This window comes from Rutilus rutilus (genome assembly GCF_951802725.1).
Source record: "Rutilus rutilus genome assembly, chromosome: 2".
In the NCBI taxonomy this organism is placed as follows: domain Eukaryota; kingdom Metazoa; phylum Chordata; class Actinopteri; order Cypriniformes; family Leuciscidae; genus Rutilus; species Rutilus rutilus.
In genome coordinates this window covers 46,425,115-46,437,396 of record NC_140210.1, presented here as the reverse complement: position 1 = coordinate 46,437,396, position 12,282 = coordinate 46,425,115, and the positions used below count along the sequence as shown (strand labels likewise).

Below are 12,282 nucleotides of genomic sequence, written 5' to 3'. Positions count from 1 at the left end.
CTTCAGTAGATTCTCCATTGTGTTATAACTCATGAAACCCACAGCAGCTGATCCTGTGTGACAGAAACAGAAGAAACTTGTATTCAACACAATAAAAACCTTTGGTGAATGTGGTTTAGTGATAAATCTTCTAAAAATGTTTAATTAAAAATGTTGTATTAAAACACATCTCGCATACTTGTTTCATTGTTGTTCTTGGCGATCCCAATGAGATCGATGTCCACAGAAGAATTTGTCGTGTCAAGTCGAGGGATTTTATCTAAGGTGACATTGGGTCCAACCATGAAGACTTCAACCTCTGATTTAGAAAATAAGCAGTTATGTTTTGTTTTTATTAAAGTTGATTGAATTTGCACAAATGTGCAAAAAAACAAAACAATAAAAAGACTAAAACAAAATAACTATTTCATCAAATTACTAGTTTGAACTACCGTAAATCCTCTAATAGTGGCCTGTATTCCATTAGTGGCCGGGTCTCTAACATTGGCCGGTCTCGCTGTTGGCGGAGGTAAATAAAGGCCGGTCTCTAATAGTGGCCGGGGCTATTATTAGATACAACGTTTTTCTGGGCAGGCCACAACATTATGCTTGTGATAGTAACATGCAAATACCACAGGGGGGCAATGTTTGCTAATGAATCCAAGCCATAGCTATGGTAGCCTGGTCATGTCAATCACTTCGCTCTTGACTCGCACGTGAGAATTCAGTCACCGGTAGGCTAATGTTGTTTACCATGGCAGCTGCGGAGCCAAAGAGGATTTTTGGCGAAAATCTATTTTTTAACCCCCTGGGATCGACAATCGCACTGGCACGATAGGCTCGCTTTTTTTTCTTAAGTGCAAACGAGTTTCAAAATACTCTGTTGACTTTGATCTCTTAATTACGGAGAGCGTGCGTTATTCAAACGCAAATAATCTGAGGCGATCCACGCAAACCTGAACACCCACAATCAGCTGGATAACACACATCTATCTAAGTATTAATAATCCTGGAAAATTTACCTCAGAAGTGCTTGGAAGTATTATTTCGAGGAGCAACGGATCCAGCTGAGAAATAGGTCAGTTCTATTTGCTTTGTTCTAATCGCAAAAGTGTCTGTAAGTTACATGCAAAAAGACACGCGTTTCTAGTGTGTGAATGAATGAATGAAATCAATGAATGCACAGATGCGTGCTGTTGTGGAGCTAACGTTACTACTGCTGGAACAAATACTGTTTCAAAATGAATCATTGCTTTTCACAAAAAATATTATTTATATTATATTTATTTGTTGTTAATGTTCTGTATGCATACAGAACATTAACAACAAATAAATATAATATAAATAATTTTTTTAGTTTTCAATCAATTAACCTAGTATTTTATAGGTTAAAATAGACACAAAATCTAGTTTTTATTCATTCTACTGGTAGTCCGTTTTGCTCAAATACAAATAAAGGCCTGTCTCTAATTATGGCCTCCTTCCAATAAAGGCCTGGGCCGCGATGCGCTTGAGTAAAATAAAGGCCCGGGCCTTTATTAGAGGATTTACGGTAATCAGTTTACTTTGTACACAGCAAAATCCCCAGAGTTAAATTAAGTCAATCTGGTAATGCTGTTTGAGTTATTTAATCCTCCTCTGCTGAGATCTTGAGAGATGTAATGTCTTCTTTTATCTTCAGTTGATTCATCTTAGGGTGCGTTTACACGACAACGATATGCTTAAAACCCTTAAGTGTTTCCTTTGAGTTTTCAAAACTTTGCATTTTCAAGCACCCAAACTGACTCTTTGTTATCGTGGAAACGAACGGCCAAAAGTTTAACATTTTTAGTTGAAAACGGTGTCGTGTAAACAGACCCTAAGGCTGTGGCTGAAGCGGGTGTTCATCACTAATGCTCAATCATCTCTTAATTAATCACTTAATTATCTCATTAACTTTAACACTGAGTTTTATGACTCCCTTTAACAGGGAGATTATGTACTCTGAGCAGCAGAGGTGGAAACTCCAGGTTCAGAAAGTAAAAGTCCTCCTCAGTATTTTGTTCCAATCACCTGGATTTGCTAATTCAGCGAGCCGAACCGTGCCGTACTGAGTCGAGTCGTACCACGCAGTGGAAAAGCGAAGCGAGCCGAACCGTTCCGAGCCGAACCGAGCCGTACCATGCAGTGGAAAAGTGCCATAAGTCCCTCAAAGGTACATATTAGCAGAGGTGGGTAATCCGGGGGCCAAAGAGTAAAAGTCCTGCCATATGTTTATTCCACCCATAAACTCAGTCAGCTGATTTCACTAATTAGTTCTCTCTCCTGGCTGAATTAGCAAATCCAGGTGATTGGAACAAAATACTGAGGATGACTTTTACTTTCTGAACCTGGACTTTCCACCTCTGCTCCAGACTCAAGAGTGTTAAAGGGACTGTATGTAAGAAATGTATTTCAATTAATCATAAAATGGCCCTGATATGTCACTAGACATTAAGAAATCATGTTCATTTCAAATACTTATATCACTGACAACAGTAGTCCGGCCAGGATATTGTCATTTAAAAGTGATAGTTGCAGCCCTCAACTGATGCTGATGTTGTCATGTTGTGTTTTGGCCTGAAGCGCCACCCTCCACCTATCTTCCAATCACGAAGTCAGTAGTGTTTCGGTATCCGGGTTGCCAGCTCAGCTCTAGTTACCACAGCTGCAGCTACAAACGTTTGTGCTGGATCCTGCAGCCTATCTGGCAACCTCGAGTCAGGGGGGAGGGGATACACTGTTCTACAGTAAGTTTAAAGTGATTGCAGTACCAGTTTTGGCCACAATCTTACATACGGCTCCTTTAAAGTTAATGAGCTAATTAAGTGATTGATTGAGTGATGATTGACCATTATTGAAGATACCTGATGTTAACAAGCAGAATCACTGAAGGAGAAAAATCACCATTATGTCACCATTATGGAGATCGGTGTTTGATTTAGTTGGGCAGTTGACCTTTAAATTTTTAACTTTAGATTTAGTTTGGCTGCTGTAATTGAGTTATAACAGCCAGTTGAACAAAGAGAAAAAGTTGATCAGGTGGTGTTGGTTATATTAACATAATCATCATTTGACCTGAATCACTGAACTCATTTAGAGTCTAATCTCTGACTTAAATGTATATTGGTCATTACAGCATCACAATGATTCTACAGAATAAGATCCAGATTTTTCAATATTATCCAAATGATTTCTTAAAAGCTGTTCTGATATATATTAAGAAAATCTTTCTGTAAGGCACACACAGACATCAAGAATCAGTGTATGAATCTCAACAATGGTGACAAAAAGAATATTCAATTAGGTAAAGGAAATTACTAAGACAATTCAGATAATAATTTATTCATACTGCGATGCATGATGGGAGCCATGAATGAGTTTTGATTGGTGGCTCCCCGAATGCACTGCAACATGCTTTATTATTGTCACCATTGTTGTGAATCACAGGTTGAATCTTGATGTCTGTGTGTCCAAATAAAGTACTTTTTCAAAGCCGTTTGATCAGAAAAACTTTTAAGAAATCTTTTTGATTATATTGAAAATGCTGAAAATAGTATACTGTAGAATCACAGACTGCTGTAATCAACAAGGTAAACCTAATTCTCTTAAATGAGTTTTGTGATTCAGGTCAAATGATGATTACTTTGGTGATTCTGCTTGTTAACATCAGGTGTCTTCAATAATGCTCAATTATCACTCAATCAATCACTAAATTATCTCATTAACTTTAACACTCTTGAGTCTGGAGCCAAATAAACTCCCAGGAGAGTTCATTTAACACTGGAGTTTTTGCTGTGTGAGTTCATGGGTGAAATAAACAAGGACTTTTACATTCTGACCCTGGACTTTCCACCTCTGCTGAGCAGTGCACAGTTTTAACACTGGGGATTTTGCTATGTGCCTGTAACGTTGTAGTAATCATGAAGACATTGATTAGCTTGCTCAGGTGTGTTTGATTAGGGTTGGAGCTAAACTCCAGGGCTGCGTTCCAGTCCAAAATTGTCATGCCCTTCACTCGCTAACTTCCCTCCATCTCGTTCACTCGGATGTACGTCATTGCTTACGATGCACGAGTGCCCACTACTGGCGGAAACTGCGGTGGACCGAATTGAAACGTATAAGCCCTTGATCACTTGGAATCAGCTGTGGAGTTGATTTATTATTTAAAAATTTTTTCCTTTAAGAATTTGTTTAATGAAGCATCCAAATGTTTAGGTGTGTTTGGGTTGTTTTAAATAAAAAAATATATATAATTAATATATCATAGAGTTGTTTGTTGTGGTGGTGATTAGACGAGATTTGTGGTGACGTCACAATCGTACTGCATTGTGGGACATATAGGTGCCTGAAGTGTACATATGAAGTAGACTCGCTCCCTCTGTCAAAATCGAGGGAACGAGGTTCTGTCCATATAAACTTCCCTCGTCCACTTCACGAAGTGGAACGCACTTCAAAATGGCGGCGGGGATTCCCCCGAGGGGAAGTGCTTAGGGAAGTTTGCAAGTGCGTGTCTAAAAGTGGACTGGAACGCAGCACAGGAAAGTGGATCTCGTGGTCCAGAGTTGAGAACCCCTGCTCTAGACTATATAAACTCCCTGATATCATATATAATCTCAGTTTCATCATCAATAATAACAGTTTCTCCACTCACCAACAGCAGCAAGAGTAAAACTGACACTGTCACTTGTGTTTGTCGGCTTCACCAATGTAGAGATGAGTTTCTCGTTGGCTTTTAACACACGGTTCCCATTGGAGGCTAGTTCAGCTGGGCTGACTGATGATGAAGACTCTAAAATCTTTCCTGAAGCGTTGAGGACCATTTTCAAAATGTTGGTCACAGTCTAATTTAATGATAAGAATTTTTTTTTTACTGTAAATGTATGTATGTAATGTAATGTAAATATTAAAAAAGCCAATTAATCAGACCTGCGATGTCAATCATGTAACTGACAATTACATTTGATTTGATTATTTAAAAAAATAAATATATATCTTGAAGACTTACAGTCAAAGGAAGCTCTTGAGCTGTAATGTTCTCGATCTGCTCAAGAAGATTTTGAAGGCATTCAGTCGGACTCTGAAATCAAAATTGAGAAGACAGAATTTGATGATGTGTGAGCGATGACTTTAACCGGGTATGCAGAGTGCCTCTGAAATGAGACAGAGTGTTTCTGAACGAATTTCTTTAAAAAAATGATTCAATGACATATATTTTTTTAAACATTTGTCGCCACCTACTGGTGTAAATGAAAATACTTTTCCAAAGGTGCTTTTCTGTATTTTGCTCGCTACTGTGAACAGTGTTTGTATCCAAACTAACAGAAGTACTGTAATAAAAGTTTATGTTTGTAAAAGAAGTAATGAGAATGTGTGGTTGAAATGGACAGCTTTGTGGACAGATTTCTCTGTGCATTAAATATTCAAATAAATGGCAAATAAATGTATGACAAACAGTCACGTATTTCCAACATTTTATTATGTAAGCTTTATGTTACACCTCAAATAGCAAGGGAATTTGTAGTAATTTATAGTGTTAATTAATTAGCGAGTCCACAAACTCATTCTTTCAATTGGCTTTTGTATGCAGAGTATTCACAGCTTATATGGACTGAATGCCCCTATAAACCATCAGCAATTATTAGAAAAGCACATTCATATTTCAGATTACACACATATCTATTGCTTCAGTTTCAGAGGTGGAAAGTCCAGGGGTCAGAAAGTAAAAGTCCTGCCATATGTTTATTCCACCCATGAACTCACACAGCAAAAACTCCAGTATTAAATGAACTCTCCTGAGAGGTTATAATGGTCAATCATCACTCAATCAATCACTTAATTAGCTCATTAACTTTAACACTCTTGAATCTGGAGCCAAATAAACTCCCAGGAGTGTTCATTTTAACACTGGAGTTTTTGCTGTGCAGCTGATTTCACTAATTAGTTCTCTCTCCTGCTGAATTAGCAAATCCAGGTGATTGGAACAAAATAATGAGAAGGACTTTTACTTTCTGAACCTGAGGCCCGTTCTTCGTACGTTGCTTAAACATCCGAGATCAAATTACACATCCAGGATGATATCATCGTGCTAATCATGATCTGGCTAATTAGGTTCTTCGAACACACTTGCCGGATATGATTAGTATCGCTGGATTGAGTCATCTGAGATAACTGCGCGTTCATGTGCTGGTTAAAAGGGGATATGTATCGATAGTAGAAACATTGATCAGCAACGCTGCTATTGGCTGTTCAGCGTGGCCAAAGAGCGCGCTCAGTTTTTCTCCTCAGCAGAGCAAGAACTAATAGTCGAAGTTTATTCGGAATTTTAATGTTTAATCAAAACGCCAGGGAACACCTCAAAGTCTGCAAAAGCCAGGAGAGAGGGCTGGCAAAAAGTAGCAGACAATTTAAGATGTTTTTATCACTTATTAGCCTATATTTTTGTATTTTAATAATTGCATAATTACTTTGTTCATTGTAATGTCAGAGTCACCACACTAGAACATGGGGACAAATAAAAGTGAAGTACAAAAATATTCTACATAATGGTAATTTTTTGTTATATTATAGTCTCTTTTATAAAAGGCACTGTTAAATAAATGGGTGTCTGTTTCTAAAAGCAACCAAGAAAAAGGCTGAAAAAAGAAAGAAAGTAGCCTACACTGTAAAATAATTTTTGCTGCATTAAATTAAGGCTGTATAGTCATTTCAACTGCACTGTAAAAAAATTCTAACCTCTCCAAGTCAAAATGTTCTAGTGACTGGTCACATCTAAATTTTTTAATTGGCCCAAGTGCAATTCTTGTTGCAATAGTCTGTTAACATTGGCTCAATGAGAAATAATACGTCAGACTAATTGAAAAAATTTAGATGTGACCAGTCACTCGAAAATTTTGACTTGGGGATGTTTTTTTTTTTTTTACAGTGTGTTAAATCTTGAGTAATGATGAATTGCTTTGACTTGTGAAAGTCAAGTCAAGTCAAGTCAAGTCAAGTATATTTGTATAGCGCTTTTCACAATACAGATTGTATCAAAGCAGCTTCACAGTATTAAATTAAAATAATACAACAAGGTTTGTTTCTAGTGGAATTTATTGGTAAAATCAAATTAGATATCCCCAGAATATCCTCAACTGAGCAAGCCAAAGGGAACAGTGGCAAGGAACCGAAAAACCGAAAAAGTGAAACCTGAGAAACTTATGTCAATGTAAAAATATTTTGCCATGAGTTATTGATCACATTTTTCCCGAGTGTAGTTCATTGTAATGACATTGTGTTTTCCTCTTTTGTGCACTTTTACATAATACACCAACACTTGTATCTGTTCCCAAGAAAGTGGTGGCTGAAATCAGGCTTGTGCACAATTCAGAATTGAATTGAGAATGACTCCTTAATTCCAATTCAATTCTTGAATTTGAATTGAATTTGAATTGATGTCAAAAACAGGATCTAGAATTACAATTCGAATTTGAATTAAAGGAAGCAGAATTGCAATTCAATAAAAATTCAAAGAAATTCATATACATATTTTAAGTGAAGTGTTTAACAATGAAGCTTTACGTCAGATATGATTGCATTATAAATGATATTAGTTTGAACTACTTGTACAGATTACATTAAAAGGATATGTTTTCCCCCAGCGATGAATGTTAAAAGCAATGTAAAAAAAAAAAAAACGAATTAAACAACATTGAGGGGGTAATTTATTTCAAGAATTTGATCAATATCTATTTTAGAACAAAATGTATTTTTGAGGAAATTTTTTTTGAGGAGTAAATAGTTACGTGAAATGAAATTTCTGTTAATAAATTACAAAATTAATGTAATTGTATTTAGTTGTATTACTGAGGTAAAATGTTTAATTCAATTAGTTAACTTAAAACGAAATTGCTTTGCATTGATGAAGTTATCCAAATAAAGTAATCCAAACCACATTTATAATGGGTAACTAATAACAGTAATAAGCAAAAACATTTCCAAAATAACCTTCCTAACACTGAATGCATGTGAGACTCAACACATTCTTTCTGTTGTGTGACTGAGTGGAATTTCTTTGAATTGCCATGAATTTAATTCCACTTCCTGTCATTCCAATTCAAATTCAATTCAATGTCCTGTGGGGCGGAGTAAATTCAATTCAAATTCAAATTCATGAATTGAATGGAGGCCAATTCTCAAATTCTGAATTTTGCACAAGCCTGATACCCACATAGCAACATGGTGTCGGCCCAGATCCGGCCCACATCTGGCACACATGGAAAGATGATCTGGCCCACATGCAGCGTGGAATGACGGCACTTGGGTGGGCCACTCCTGTTTGCCAAATCTGGGCCACAAGCAGGCCATAGCAATGCCACATGTCAACCAAGAGCAAAGAAATAAACCAGAACTGGACCTTATCTGAGCCACACAATCTGTCTATATTAAATATGAAGTCATCTCAGCCTGAATAAGCCTGTTAACAAAAAGAATCACTGAAAGAAAGAAGAGAACAGAAAAAAGAGACGAGCAGAAACACAAGAACTACAACTGACTTCAGACACAGTCTAAGATGAAATCAACTGAAGAGAAAAGAAGACATTAAATCTGTGAAGATCTCAGCAGAGGAGGATTAAACAACTCCACAAACAGCATTACCAGCTTCACTTATTACTAACCAGACTGACTTTATTTCTGTCAGACTTCTACAGAAGTTTTTATTGAGAATTAACAGAGCTTTAACTCTAATGTGTTTCATTTGAAGTCACCATAACAGTGAATAGTGTTTCCATTAGTTGGGCTCTTAACTTTTATTATACCTTTTGTCTTCTTTGGCCGCTGTGACAGTGTGTTTGTCAAACACATTTGCAGCAGCAAAGAAAGCTAAAGTGAAATTAGATCAGGTGCTGATGATTACCTGTTGATGGTTTTATAATCATCATGAAATAACCTGTTTCACTGAGGTAATTTCAATCTAACAATTGTGTTGTACCAATAATATATTCTCATCACAAACCCTGTGTTACTGCAGCGTGAGGTCCAGCAATATTATAACAATCAGTTCGAAGATTTTAACAAACATGAGCACAAAAAAAAGTCCACGGTGACACACAGAGATATCAAAAATCAGCACATGAATCTCAGCAAGGGTGACAATATATATATATTTTTTAGATTAATTCAGAACATCACTGAAAAGCTACTAAATGTCACAACAAAAACAACAGCAAAAAAATAAAAGCACATATTTAGAATTAAAATAATAGGACATTTCAGCTGCATAATTTATTCATGTTGCAATGCATGCTGGGAGTTTTGTACAATGATGGTACCCAGCATGCATTGCAGCAAGGTACTTTTGATTGTCACCATTGTTGAGATTCATACACTGATTATTGATGTCTGTGTTTGTCATCGAACAGTAATTTTTCATGCTCATGTTTGTTAAAGTCTTTTAACTGATTGTTATAATATTGCTGGACCTCATGCTGCAGTAACACAGGGTTTGTGATGTGAAGATGTTAATAGAACAACATAATTGTTAGATTCCAAAGAGATCCGTGAAACAGGTTACTTCATGATGATTATAAAACCATAATCAGGTAATCATCATCACCTGATCTCGTTTCACTTTAGCTTTCTTTGCTGCTTCAAAAGTGTTTGACAAACACACTGTCACAGCAGCCAAAGAAGACAAAATATATAATAAGAGTTACGAGCCCAACTAATGGAAACACTAATCACTGTTATGGTGACTTCAAATGAAACACATTAGAGTTAAAGCTCTGTTAATTCTCAATAAAAACTTCTGTAGAAGTCTGACAGAAATAAAGTCAGTCTGGTTAGTAATAAGTGAAGCTGGTAATGCTGTTTGTGGAGTTGTTTAATCCTCCTCTGCTGAGATCTTTACAGATTTAATGTCTTCTTTTCTCTTCAGTTGATTTCATCTTAGACTGTGTCTGAAGTCAGTTGTAGTTCTTGTGTTTCTGCTCGTCTCTTTTTTCTGTTCTCTTCTTTCTTTCAGTGATTCTTTTTGTTAACAGGCTTATTAAGGCTGAGATAACTTCATATTTAATATAGACAGATTGTGTGGCTCAGATAAGGTCCAGTTCTGGTTTATTTCTTTGCTCTTGGCTGACATGTGGCATTGCTATGGCCTGGTTGTGGCCCAGATCTGGCAAACAGGAGTGGTCCACCCAAGTGCCGTAATTCCACGCTGCATGTGGGCCAGATCATCTTTCCACGTGTGCCAGATGTGGGCCGGATCTGGGCCGACACAATGTTGCTATGTGGGTACTGACTCAGTCAGAGGCGGAGTCCCATACTCACAAAGCCTGGCTCCACAGCCATCTGGAATGCCTAGGGCTCAGAGTGAATTTTTCCAAGAGTATTCTGTTGCCCAGCCAACGTATCACGTTCCTGGGAACAGTTCTCGACTCCGTACTTATGAGAGCATGGCCCACCTCGGCCCGTGCTCTATCAATTCAGCAGCTCGCCGCGTCGTTCACAGAGGGCTCCTTTGTTCCCCTCCGAACGTTTCAGAGGATTTTGGGCCTGATGGCCTCGGCATCATCAGTACTCCAATTAGGCCTACTGCGTATGCATCCTCTTCAGCTGTGGCTAGCACCTCAGGTACCACCCCATGCCTGGCGCTCAGGCCTTTTGAATATCAGGGTGGACCAGCGCTGTATTCAAGCTCTGGCCCCCTGGAAAGTTGCCAGCTGGTATCAACAGGGCATAAGCATGGGTGTGGTTTCAGAAAGGAGGGTCATTTTGACAGATGCTTCCAACTCCGGTTGGGGAGCCCTGTACGAGGGCAGGCCTGCCTCCGGTCTCTGGTCGAGCTCGGAGAAACGCCTACACATAAACTGCCTCGAAATGAATGACGAATGGCCCAACCTTCCTCTTTATGCGTTTCCTCCGGTCTCGATGCTACCTAAGGTCATCGAACGGATCAGGAACACGAAGTGTGCAGTCCTCTTAGTAGCCCCCCTCTGGAGAACCCAGACTTGGTTCCCAGAGCTGATGCAACTGTCTGTAGTGGACCCATGGCCAGTTCCTCTGAGGAGCGACCTCCTGACTCAGGCGAACAGGACGATCTGGCACCCCCGTCCCGACTTGTGGGCCCTACATGTTTGGCCACTCAACGGGTACCCCAGGGCCTCCCAGAGGGTGTCCTAAACACGATTATGGACACGTCTCTACCACCTCAAATGGTCAGTGTTCTCCAGCTGGTGTTTAGCTCGGAACCTCGACCCACACACTTGTGAAGTACCCACGGTACTATCCTTCCTCCAGGAGATGCTGGACGCGGGACGCTCCCCCTCCACGCTCAAGGTGTACGTGGCAGCCATTGCGGCATTTCATGTACTAGTAGCCGGGTCTTCTTTGGGTAAAAACGACCTTGTAGTTCGCTTCCTTAAAGGAGCCAGAAGGCTTAACCCGTCTCGACCACCTTCAGTGCCGATTTGGGACCTTTCCCTGGTTCTACGGGCTCTTAAAGGACCTCCCTTTGAACCACTTCGATCGGCTGATCTAAAAACCCTCTCCCTGAAAACCGCCCTGCTGTTAGCACTGGCGTCAGTTAAAAGAGTAGGGGACTTACAAGCGCTTTCTACAAGCCCTTCCTGTCTTGAGTTTGGCCCTAACGACTCTAAGGTCATCCTTAGACCAAGACACGGATATGTACCTAAGGTGCTCTCAACTCCGTTCAGAGCCCAGGTTATTTCTCTGTCGGCTCTCCCAGTCACGGGAGATGACAGTGATGCTCACACACTCTGCCCCATCAGAGCTCTGAGAGTTTATCTGGAGCGTTCGGCCTCTTTCAGACAGTCTGAACAGCTCTTTATATGTTTCGGGGGCCGGACCAAGGGTCTTCCGGTCACGAAACTCACGCTATCCAGATGGATAGTCGACGCCATTGCTCTGGCATATAGCTCACTGGGCCTCCCTTGTCCCTTAGGTGTTAGAGCTCACTCTACTAGAGGCATGGCCTCCTCGTGGGCTTGGTCCAGTGGTATCCCTATCGAAGACATTTGTGCGGCGGCCGGCTGGTCCGCTCAGTCCACATTTGTTCGATTTTATAACTTAGAGGTCCCTGCTTTGCAGGCACAAGTTCTCTCCATCTAGGCCCTGGCTCTGTGGATCCAGGCTAGTGTTGACTCTGACACATGGTTGTCACCCCGAGTCACGTGGGTCTTATACTTAGGTGTCTGGCCCCTCGGTCCAGCTCTAAGGACACATTATGAATATCTTTTGGCCCGATGTTCTGGTCTGTGGTATTTGGCTACTCTGTCATAGTCCCGG

At 39.6% G+C, this 12,282-nt stretch overlaps 1 pseudogene across 1 annotated transcript in view; it reads right to left on the bottom strand.

Moving 5' to 3' along the window:
* LOC311279440 (adhesion G protein-coupled receptor E3-like) overlaps positions 1-10,326 on the bottom strand; it is a 79,444-nt pseudogene extending 69,118 nt beyond the window's left edge. The window contains exons 1-4 of the transcript XR_014630265.1: positions 10,306-10,326; positions 5,006-5,077; positions 4,652-4,841; positions 179-298 (exon numbers count right to left, since the gene is read on the bottom strand). The product of XR_014630265.1 is annotated as an adhesion G protein-coupled receptor E3-like (transcript). The remainder of the gene's footprint in view (positions 1-178; positions 299-4,651; positions 4,842-5,005; positions 5,078-10,305) is intronic.
* Positions 10,327-12,282: the final 1,956 nt, after the last annotated feature.